Source organism: Pseudophryne corroboree, chromosome 5, assembly GCF_028390025.1.
Source record: "Pseudophryne corroboree isolate aPseCor3 chromosome 5, aPseCor3.hap2, whole genome shotgun sequence".
Taxonomy (NCBI): domain Eukaryota; kingdom Metazoa; phylum Chordata; class Amphibia; order Anura; family Myobatrachidae; genus Pseudophryne; species Pseudophryne corroboree.
The window spans coordinates 576,879,586-576,891,378 of record NC_086448.1 but is presented as its reverse complement, the minus strand read 5'-3'; the positions used below and the strand labels follow the sequence as shown (position 1 = coordinate 576,891,378).

The 11,793-nt window shown below is 46.9% G+C and overlaps 2 pseudogenes; one reads left to right on the top strand and one right to left on the bottom strand.

Moving 5' to 3' along the window:
- Window positions 1–4,494: 4,494 nt before the first annotated feature.
- LOC134931582 (5S ribosomal RNA) lies at window positions 4,495–4,613 on the bottom strand (annotated as a pseudogene).
- Window positions 4,614–7,039: 2,426 nt separating this feature from the next.
- Window positions 7,040–7,158, top strand: LOC134931580 (5S ribosomal RNA; annotated as a pseudogene).
- Window positions 7,159–11,793: the final 4,635 nt, after the last annotated feature.

Sequence of the window (11,793 nt, the reverse complement as noted above, 5' to 3'; positions counted from 1 at the left end):
CAGTGGCCTACTGTACCGTACTGCTATATATTATATACTGGTGGTCAGCAAACTGTGCAAAACTGAAATGCACCACAGGTATGGATGGATAGTATACTTGACGACACAGAGGTAGGTAGAGCAGTGGCCTTCTGTACCGTACTCCTATATATTATATACTGGTGGTCAGCAAAATTATGCACTGTACTCCTACTATATACTACAATGCAGCACAAATATGGAGCGTTTTTCAGGCAGAGAACGTATAATACTGGTGGTCACTGGTCAGCAAAACTCTGCACTGTACTCCTCCTATATAATACTGCTGGTCCCCAGTCCCCACAATAAAGCAGTGTGAGCACAGATATATGCAGCACACTGAGCACAGATATGGAGCATTTTTCAGGCAGAGAACGTATAATACTGGTGGTCACTGGTCAGCAAAACTCTGCACTATACTCCTCCTATATAATACTGCTGGTCCCCAGTCCCCACAATAAAGCAGTGTGAGCACAGATATATGCAGCACACTGAGCACAGATATGGAGCGTTTTTCAGGCAGAGAACGTATAATACTGGTGGTCACTGGTCAGCAAAACTCTGCACTGTACTCCTCCTATATAATACTGCTGGTCCCCAGTCCCCACAATAAAGCAGTGTGAGCACATATATATGCAGCACACTGAGCACAGATATGGAGCATTTTTCAGGCAGAGAACGTATAATACTGGTGGTCACTGGTCAGCAAAACTCTGCACTGTACTCCTCCTATAATACTGCTGGTCCCCAGAATAAAGATATTTGCAGCCACCTGAAAGTTCTGAAACAAAGTGAGAGGACGCCAGCCACGTTCTCTCACTATCATTTCCAATGCATGAGTGAAAAATGGCGGCGACGCGCGGCTCCTTATATAGAATCCGAATCTCGCGAGAATCCGACAGCGGGATGATGACGTTCAGGCGCGCTCGGGTTAACAGAGCAATACTGGAGTATCCGAGTATGCCTCGGACCCGTGTAAAATGGGTGAAGTTCGGGGGGGTTTAGATTCCGAGGAACCGAACCCGCTCATCACTAGTTTTAAGTATTGCGTCTCTTTTTCATTGCGGGACATTCCTTTAAGAGAATTAACCCACTCTGGTTCAGCCCCGCTATTCTGTGAAGCCTGAGTACCCAGTAGTGAGCACCCTGGTGAAGAGGAACCCTCCGCTGTACAAGAAACACACTCTTTGCCTGACATAATGTAAATGTGACAGCACACACACACACACAGGAAAAGGTTAAGCACAAGTAACCCACAAAGAGCCCTTCAGGGAGACATAGAGTTGTTTGGAGCCAGCCCCCACCGCGCCCTTACTGCTAATGCCAAGCTTAGCCAGGTCACAGACTAAGTACCCTGATAGGGGACTTAGTATACTAATAGTCGGTTCCCCCCTGTTATGACCCCCTCGTACCGCTGAGGTAATTTGGAGTCACACCAGAGGAGCTGCACATCCCTGTCAGTCAGTGTCTGTGTCCGCTGCAGAGGGAAAATGGCTCTACTGAGCTGCTGGATCCTCTCATAGTGAAGCCCTGCTCCTTCAATGGCGCACTGTCTTCCCGCTTTTTTTATACTGACTGAGGTAATTTTTGTGCTTAAAATGGAGCAAAACCATTTTTAAGGTTGTGTTTGCCAGTTTGGGTACTGTGTACAGTGTACTGAGACGCAGTTGTGTACTGTGTCTGGAGACGCATTCCACCCCGTTTAGAAGCCATGTGTCTCCATACCCTCGTGCCGCCATAATGGCTGGTGCCCCACTAACTGGGACACTGGCTCAGTACTCACCACTCTTCATTATTCTGGCTCTCTTAGGGGAGGCAGCGTGCTGCGGGAATGTACGCTCGCCATGGTGGGGCTTGCGAATAGTTCCCTCAGGAGCTCAGTGTCCTGTCAGCGGGGAACGGGACCATTAACCCTTCAAGAGGTTGGGACGTTCCCCCCCCCCCCCCCCGCCCCCTTAGTCCCACGAAGCAGGCAGGCTGGTGCTAACCAGTCCTGCCTTAAAATAACAACCATAGAAAATAAATGCAGAAAACTCTTGAAGGAGCATCCTTTAGCGTGACGGCACCTCCTGGCACATTTTCTAAACTGAATCTGGTAGGAGGGGCATAGATGGAGGAGCCAGCCCACACTATCAAATTCTTAAAGTGCCCATGGCTCCTAGTGGACCCGTGTATTCCCCATGGTACTATATGGACCCCAGTATCCTCTAGGATGTAAGAGAAATATTAGCTGCTGCTTTTATTATTATTATTATTATTACTACTAGATATTTATACAGCGCGCACACATTCCGCAGTGCTTTACAGAGAATATTTGGCCATTCACATCAGTGGAACTTACAATTTATATTCCCTACCACATGTACATGCACATACATTCACACTAGGGTTAATTTTGTTTGGAGCCAATTAACCTACCAGTATAGTTTTGGATTGTGAGAGGAAACCGGAGTACACGGAGGAAACCAACGCAAGAAGAATATACATAAATCCACACAGTTAGGGCCATGTTAGGAATCAAACCCATGTCTTCAGTCATGGGCGTTTCAAAGGAGGAGGAGGCCCATGTGCAGACTCCGGGTGGGCCCTGTCCTCTCCACGGTCGCAGTCAGCTTTGGAATTATGCGGAGTATATTGCACATGTGCAGGTCTCAAGAAACATGGCACCAGCCATGTTCCAGAGACTAATTTCACTACTGGGCATACGTGGCGGCCATTTTGGGTGTGATTTTTGGAACGGCTGCAGTGTCCGATGTGGGACTCCGGAAAGGTAAGTATTAAAATATGAGTGCAGTGTGTGTTGTATCGGCCTCGCTGGACCCAGGGGCCTGTGTACACCGCACATATTGCAACCATTATAGAAACGCCAATGACCTTAGTGCAGTGAGGCAGCAGTGCTTACCATTACACCATCTGTGCTGCCCTGCATGTAGCCAGAGGAGCACTGCTGGGTCTGTTGTACTGGGCCTGGACAGAGAGAGGGCCCTCATCTGCAGCTGTGGACAAGGGTATCTGTATAGAACTGCCCTCAACAAAATGGCCAACACCATGGAGGAGACAAAACAATTAACAATATGTACTAACAGATGCATAGGAAGGGAGCATCATGTTTAAAATAAGATTTTACTTACCGATAAATCTATTTCTCGTAGTCCGTAGTGGATGCTGGGACTCCGTCAGGACCATGGGGATTAGCGGCTCCGCAGGAGACAGGGCACAAAAATAAAAGCTTTAGGACTAGGTGGTGTGCACTGGCTCCTCCCCCCATGACCCTCCTCCAAGCCTCAGTTAGGATACTGTGCCCGGACGAGCGTACACAATAAGGAAGGATTTTGAATCCCGGGTAAGACTCATACCAGCCACACCAATCACACCGTACAACCTGTGATCTGAACCCAGTTAACAGTATGACAAACGTAGGAGCCTCTGAACAGACGGCTCACAACAATAACAACCCGATTTTTTTGTAACAATAACTATGTACAAGTATTGCAGACAATCCGCACTTGGGATGGGCGCCCAGCATCCACTACGGACTACGAGAAATAGATTTATCGGTAAGTAAAATCTTATTTTCTCTGACGTCCTAGTGGATGCTGGGACTCCGTCAGGACCATGGGGATTATACCAAAGCTCCCAAACGGGCAGGAGAGTGCGGATGACTCTGCAGCACCGAATGAGAGAACTCCAGGTCCTCTTTAGCCAGGGTATCAAATTTGTAGAATTTTACAAACGTGTTCTCCCCCGACCACGTAGCTGCTCGGCAGAGTTGTAATGCCGAGACCCCTCGGGCAGCCGCCCAAGATGAGCCCACCTTCCTTGTGGAATGGGCCTTGATAGATTTAGGCTGTGCATGAAGGGAGGGAATACCGCACAGGAAGGTTTAAATATAGACAGTTAATTTATTAAACCAAAGTCAGGTAATTACAAGAAAACACTATTTTCTAATTCTGATATTGTTTGGTGGTGCACCCTGAGTCAGTAGGGAAACGTGGACAATGGGAAGAAAAGAAGACTCTTTTGTGGGCGCACTCTTTACTTTACATAAATATAGAGAATAGTCAAAATAGATTAAAATACAAATTTTAATGATTTAACAAGATAATTTTGCACAATTAAGACAATTAGTGGTTCATAAAAAGAATAATGGTGGTCAAATAATTAACAAAATAGTAGGAGTAGCACTATGTGCTGATATGAAATGAAAAAACTGGGTTTTGGCTGACGGAAGGAAATTCTAAATGTTCTATATTCAATGGTACATTCTGCTAATAAGCCAATCACAGTTAGGCATTACCCTGTCATATAGTCTGGATGCTGATGGTACTTAGGGGTAGTATAAATGTCTCTGTTTTGTATCCTGCCAAAGAAGATAGGGGTAGAGGAGGCAGTAAAGGGGGAGCGACAAAGAGTGGAAGTCGGAGAGCAGTGTGAATCTGCTGTCAGTGTTAGACACTAAATGGGCTCCAACAATGAGCTCTACTGCACTGAGTATTCCTCAATGGTCACCCACTTGAGTACTAACCCAGCCCAACACTGATTAGCTTCCGAGATCGGACGGCTTCGGGCGTTTCCAGTGTGGTATGATAGTAGAGGAAATGACCAATATTTCGAAGCTCTGGAATCACTGATGAGAGTTCACGAATTTAAAAGTTATTCAGGACAGATACCAGGCATAGAGGAAATTAGATGGATCTGCTGCCAATGTTAGACAGGGACATGACCCTGAATCACTGGTGAGAGTCCACGAAAATAAGGATTGGAAGGAAATAAGTAGATATTGCAAATACGATGGGTTTAGATCCCAGATATGGCAATGGAAAATGAACTAGAATAGTGACATTATAATTGGCAACAGTTGCCTAGATATATGGTGCCTGTAATGCCAAAGCAGAGACAAAAGAGAAAAAGAATTATGAAAAAATGATGACAGAGTCCCAGCTATGATAAAGTATCCAGTATGTATTATTGGTACTTAAAAGTAGCAATAAGGTTGTAGCTGAATTGCACCTAGAGTATAGCTGTTACAAAGGTATCCACTGCAGGTTGTCAATACTCCAAAAGGATGTACATAAATAGCAGTGAGGTTGTAACTAAGTTGCAATGATATGTCCAGACTGGGGAGGATCTATCTAGGTTTTTAGATTGAATCACTGCCAATGTCATCACACACAGAAAAATGGAGAAGAAACATTTTAGTACAGTACATGAATAATGCAGGTATTGATGTAACTGCTAAGGCAGGCAAGAACCTATTAGCACAAGGTCCCTCTAATATATACAATCTATCATAGCAGAGTGATAGTAATAAATGCTCACAGGAGCAAATGAAAAACATATGGAACTACTGCGGGCATGTAACTTCCAATGTGAACTAAGTGGTCAAATTGTTGTGGATAAGTAAGAAACAAGAGTTGATATTACCCGCGCCGAATATAGGGGTAGGATCTCCCCTTCTACAGTCTTGCCACCCGTCTCCTCTCACAAGGGTGCTGACAGTCTTCTAAGCGTCCCGGACATCTAGAATGGTGGGGCAATTCAGGAGCCGCTGGTCCGAGGCGTCCTGTCGGACACAAGCCGCCGTTGGACGTCAGCTGCTGGATGGGGCAGTTCAGGAGCCGCTGGTCCGAGGCGTCCTGTCGGACACAAGCCGCCGTTGGACGTCAGCTGCTGCAGTCAGCCTTGATAGGTGAGGGTCAGGGGAGACCGAGGGCACAGGCAGATACCCGATGATGTCCGTGGTTCCAGTCAGCCAAAAAGGACAGAGGTTGTATCGGAATACGCGTTTCACCCGTCCGCCGGAAGTGATCAAGCCCGGCGGACGGGTGAAACGCGTATTCCGATACAACCTCTGTCCTTTTTGGCTGACTGGAACCACGGACATCATCGGGTATCTGCCTGTGCCCTCGGTCTCCCCTGACCCTCACCTATCAAGGCTGACTGCAGCAGCTGACGTCCAACGGCGGCTTGTGTCCGACAGGACGCCTCGGACCAGCGGCTCCTGAACTGCCCCATCCAGCAGCTGACGTCCAACGGCGGCTTGTGTCCGACAGGACGCCTCGGACCAGCGGCTCCTGAATTGCCCCACCATTCTAGATGTCCGGGACGCTTAGAAGACTGTCAGCACCCTTGTGAGAGGAGACGGGTGGCAAGACTGTAGAAGGGGAGATCCTACCCCTATATTCGGCGCGGGTAATATCAACTCTTGTTTCTTACTTATCCACAACAATTTGACCACTTAGTTCACATTGGAAGTTACATGCCCGCAGTAGTTCCATATGTTTTTCATTTGCTCCTGTGAGCATTTATTACTATCACTCTGCTATGATAGATTGTATATATTAGAGGGACCTTGTGCTAATAGGTTCTTGCCTGCCTTAGCAGTTACATCAATACCTGCATTATTCATGTACTGTACTAAAATGTTTCTTCTCCATTTTTCTGTGTGTGATGACATTGGCAGTGATTCAATCTAAAAACCTAGATAGATCCTCCCCAGTCTGGACATATCATTGCAACTTAGTTACAACCTCACTGCTATTTATGTACATCCTTTTGGAGTATTGACAACCTGCAGTGGATACCTTTGTAACAGCTATACTCTAGGTGCAATTCAGCTACAACCTTATTGCTACTTTTAAGTACCAATAATACATACTGGATACTTTATCATAGCTGGGACTCTGTCATCATTTTTTCATAATTCTTTTTCTCTTTTGTCTCTGCTTTGGCATTACAGGCACCATATATCTAGGCAACTGTTGCCAATTATAATGTAACTATTCTAGTTCATTTTCCATTGCCATATCTGGGATCTAAACCCATCGTATTTTCAATATCTACTTATTTCCTTCCTATCCTTATTTTCGTGGACTCTCACCAGTGATTCAGGGTCATGTCCCTGTCTAACATTGGCAGCAGATCCATCTAATTTCCTCTATGCCTGGTATCTGTCCTGAATAACTTTTAAATTCGTGAACTCTCATCAGTGATTCCAGAGCTTCGAAATATTGGTCATTTCCTCTACTATCATACCACACTGGAAACGCCCGAAGCCGTCCGATCTCGGAAGCTAATCAGTGTTGGGCTGGGTTAGTACTCAAGTGGGTGACCATTGAGGAATACTCAGTGCAGTAGAGCTCATTGTTGGAGCCCATTTAGTGTCTAACACTGACAGCAGATTCACACTGCTCTCCGACTTCCACTCTTTGTCGCTCCCCCTTTACTGCCTCCTCTACCCCTATCTTCTTTGGCAGGATACAAAACAGAGACATTTATACTACCCCTAAGTACCATCAGCATCCAGACTATATGACAGGGTAATGCCTAACTGTGATTGGCTTATTAGCAGAATGTACCATTGAATATAGAACATTTAGAATTTCCTTCCGTCAGCCAAAACCCAGTTTTTTCATTTCATATCAGCACATAGTGCTACTCCTACTATTTTGTTAATTATTTGACCACCATTATTCTTTTTATGAACCACTAATTGTCTTAATTGTGCAAAATTATCTTGTTAAATCATTAAAATTTGTATTTTAATCTATTTTGACTATTCTCTATATTTATGTAAAGTAAAGAGTGCGCCCACAAAAGAGTCTTCTTTTCTTCCCATTGTCCAGATTTAGGCTGTGGCAGGCCTGCCACAGAATGTGCAAGTTGAATTGTGCTACAAATCCAACGAGCAATCGTCTGCTTAGAAGCAGGAGCACCCAGCTTGTTGGGTGCACACAGTATAAACAGCGAGTCAGATTTTCTGACTCCAGCCGTCCTTGAAATATATATTTTCAATGCCCTGACAACGTCCAGCAACTTGGAATCCTCCAAATCGCTAGTAGCCGCAGGCACCACAATAGGCTGGTTCAGGTGAAACGCTGAAACCACCTTAGGCAGAAACTGAGGACGCGTCCGCAGTTCTGCTCTGTCCGAATGGAAAATCAGATATGGGCTTTTATACGATAAAGCCGACAATTCTGACACTCTCCTGGCTGAAGCCAGGGCCAGTAGCATGGTTACTTTCCATGTAAGATATTTCAAATCCACCGATTTGAGTGGCTCAAACCAATGGGATTTGAGAAAATCCAAAACTACATTAAGATCCCACGGAGCCACTGGGGGCACAACCGGGGGCTGTATATGTAGTACTCCTTTTACAAAAGTCTGGACTTCAGGAACTGAAGCCAATTCTTTCTGGAAGAAAATCGACAGGGCCGAAATTTGAACCTTAATGGACCCTAATTTGAGGCCCATAGACAATCCTGTTTGCAGGAAATGTAGGAATCGACCCAGTTGAAATTCCTCTGTCGGGGCCTTCCTGGCCTCACACCACGCAACATATTTTCTCCAAATGCGGTGATAAGGTTGTGCAGTCACCTCCTTCCTGGCTTTTACCAGGGTAGGGATGACCTCTTCCGGAATGCCTTTTTCCCTTAGAATTCGACGTTCAATCGCCATGCCGTCAAACGCAGCCGCGGTAAGTCTTGGAATAGACACGGTCCCTGCTGAAGCAGGTCCCGTCTTAGAGGTAGAGGCCACGGATCTTCCGTGAGCATCTCCTGAAGTTCCGGGTACCAAGTTCTTCTTGGCCAATCCGGAGCCACGAGTATCGTTCTTACTCCCCTTTGCCGTATAATTCTCAGTACTTTTGGTATGAGAGGCAGAGGAGGAAACACATACACTGACTGGAACACCCACGGTGTTACCAGAGCGTCCACAGCTATTGCCTGAGGGTCTCTTGACCTGGCGCAATACCTGTCCAGTTTTTTGTTGAGGCGGGACGCCATCATATCCACCTTTGGTTTTTCCCAACGGTTCACAATCATGTGGAAGACTTCTGGATGAAGTCCCCACTCTCCCGGGTGTAGATCGTGTCTGCTGAGGAAGTCCGCTTCCCAGTTGTCCACTCCCGGAATGAACACTGCTGACAGTGCTATCACATGATCTTCCGCCCAGCGAAGAATCCTTGCAGCTTCTGCCATTGCCCTCCTGCTTCTTGTGCCGCCCTGTCTGTTTACGTGGGCGACTGCCGTGATGTTGTCCGACTGGATCAACACCGGCTGACCCTGAAGCAGGGGTTTTGCCAGGCTTAGAGCATTGTAAATCGCTCTTAGCTCCAGTATATTTATGTGAAGAGACATCTCCAGGCTTGACCTCACTCCCTGGAAGTTTCTTCCCTGTGTGACCGCTCCCCAGCCTCTCAGACTGGCATCTGTGGTCACCAGGACCCAGTCCTGTATGCCGAATCTGCGGCCCTCTAACAGATGAGCACTCTGCAACCACCACAGAAGAGACACCCTTGTCCGTGGAGACAAAGTTATCCGCTGATGCATCTGCAGATGCGATCCGGACCATTTGTCCAGCAGATCCCACTGAAAAGTTCGTGCGTGGAATCTGCCGAATGGAATCGCTTCGTAAGAAGCCACCATTTTTCCCAGGACTCTTGTGCATTGATGCACAGACACTTTTCCTGGTTTTAGGAGGTTCCTGACAAGTTCGGATAACTCCCTGGCTTTCTCCTCCGGAAGAAACACCATTTTCTGAACCGTGTCCAGAATCATTCCCAGGAACAGCAGACGTGTCGTCGGGGTCAATTGAGATTTTGGAAAATTCAGAATCCACCCGTGCTGTTGCAGCACTACTTGGGTTAGTGCTACTACGTCCTCCAGCTGTTCTCTGGACCTTGCCCTTATCAGGAGATCGTCCAAGTAAGGGATAATTAATACGCCTTTTCTTCGCAGAAGAAATATCATTTCGGCCATTACCTTGGTAAAGACCCGAGGTGCCGTGGACAATCCAAACGGCAGCGTCTGAAACTGATAATGACAGTTTTGCACCACGAACCTGAGGTACCCTTGATGTGAAGGGCAAATTGGGACATGCAGGTAAGCATCCTTGATGTCCAGGGACACCATAAAGTCCCCTTCTTCCAGATTCGCTATCACTGCTCTGAGTGACTCCATCTTGAACTTGAATTTTTGTATGTACAGGTTCAAAGATTTCAGATTTAGAATAGGTCTTACCGAGCCGTCCGGCTTCGGTACCACAAATAGTGTGGAATAATACCCCTTTCCCTGTTGTAGGAGGGGTACCTTGACTATCACCTGCTGAGAATACAGCTTGTGAATGGCTTCCAATACCGTCGCCCTGTCTGAGGGAGACGTTGGCAGAGCAGACTTTAGGAACCGGCGAGGGGGAGACTTCTCGAATTCCAACCTGTAACCCTGAGATACTACCTGCAGGATCCAGGGGTCCACCTGTGAGTGAGCCCACTGTGCGCTGAAATTCTTGAGTCGACCGCCCCTGAGTCCGCTTGTAAAGCCCCAACGTCATGCTGAGGGCTTTGCAGAAGCCGGGGAGGGCTTCTGCTCCTGGGAGGGAGCTGCTTGGTGCACTCTCTTACCCTTTCCTTTGCCTCGGGGCAGAAATGACTGTCCTTTTGCCCGCTTGTTCTTATAGGAACGAAAGGACTGCGGCTGAAAAGACGGTGTCTTTTTCTGTTGGGAGGGGACCTGAGGTAAAAAGGTGGATTTCCCGGCTGTTGCCGTGGCCACCAAATCCGATAGACCGACCCCAAATAATTCCTCCCCTTTATACGGCAATACTTCCATATGCCGTTTGGAATCCGCATCACCTGACCACTGTCGCGTCCATAAACTTCTTCTGGCAGATATGGACATCGCACTTACTCTCGATGCCAGAGTGCAAATATCCCTCTGAGCATCTCGCATATAAAGAAAAGCATCCTTTAATTGCTCTATAGTCAATAAAATACTGTCCCTATCCAGGGTATCAATATTTTCAGTCAGGGAATCCGACCAAACCACCCCAGCACTGCACATCCATGCTGAGGCGATGGCTGGTCGCAGTATAACACCAGTATGAGTGTATATACTTTTCAGGGTAGTTTCCAGCCTCCTATCAGCTGGATCCTTGAGGGCGGCCGTTTCAGGAGACGGTAACGCCACTTGTTTTGATAAGCGTGTGAGTGCCTTATCCACCCTAGGGGGTGTTTCCCAGCGCGCCCTAACCTCTGGCGGGAAAGGATATAATGCCAATAACTTCTTTGAAATTAGCAGTTTTCTATCGGGGTTAACCCACGCTTCATCACATACTTCATTCAATTCCTCTGATTCAGGAAAAACTACAGGTAGTTTTTTCAGACCCCACATAATACCCCTTTTTGTGGTACTTGCAGTATCAGAGATATGCAAAGCCTCCTTCATTGCCGTGATCATATAACGTGTGGCCCTACTGGAAAATACGTTTGTTTCTTCACCGTCGACACTAGATTCGGTGTCCGTGTCTGGGTCTGTGTCGACCGACTGAGGTAAAGGGCGTTTTACAGCCCCTGACGGTGTCTGAGACGCCTGGACAGGTACTAACTGGTTTGCCGGCCGTCTCATGTCGTCAACTGATTTTTGTAACGTGCTGACATTATCACGTAATTCCATAAACAAAGCCATCCATTCCGGTGTCGACTCCCTAGGGGGTGACATCACCATTACCGGCAATTGCTCCGCCTCCACACCAACATCGTCCTCATACATGTCGACACACACGTACCGACACACAGCAGACACACAGGGAATGCTCTTATCGAAGACAGGACCCCACTAGCCCTTTGGGGAGACAGAGGGAGAGTTTGCCAGCACACACCCAAGCGCTATAAATATATAGGAACAACCCTACAGAAGTGTTGTTTCCTTTATAGCAGCTTAATATATCAATATCGCCAAAAAAGTGCCCCCCCTCTCTGTTTTTTTACCCTGTTTC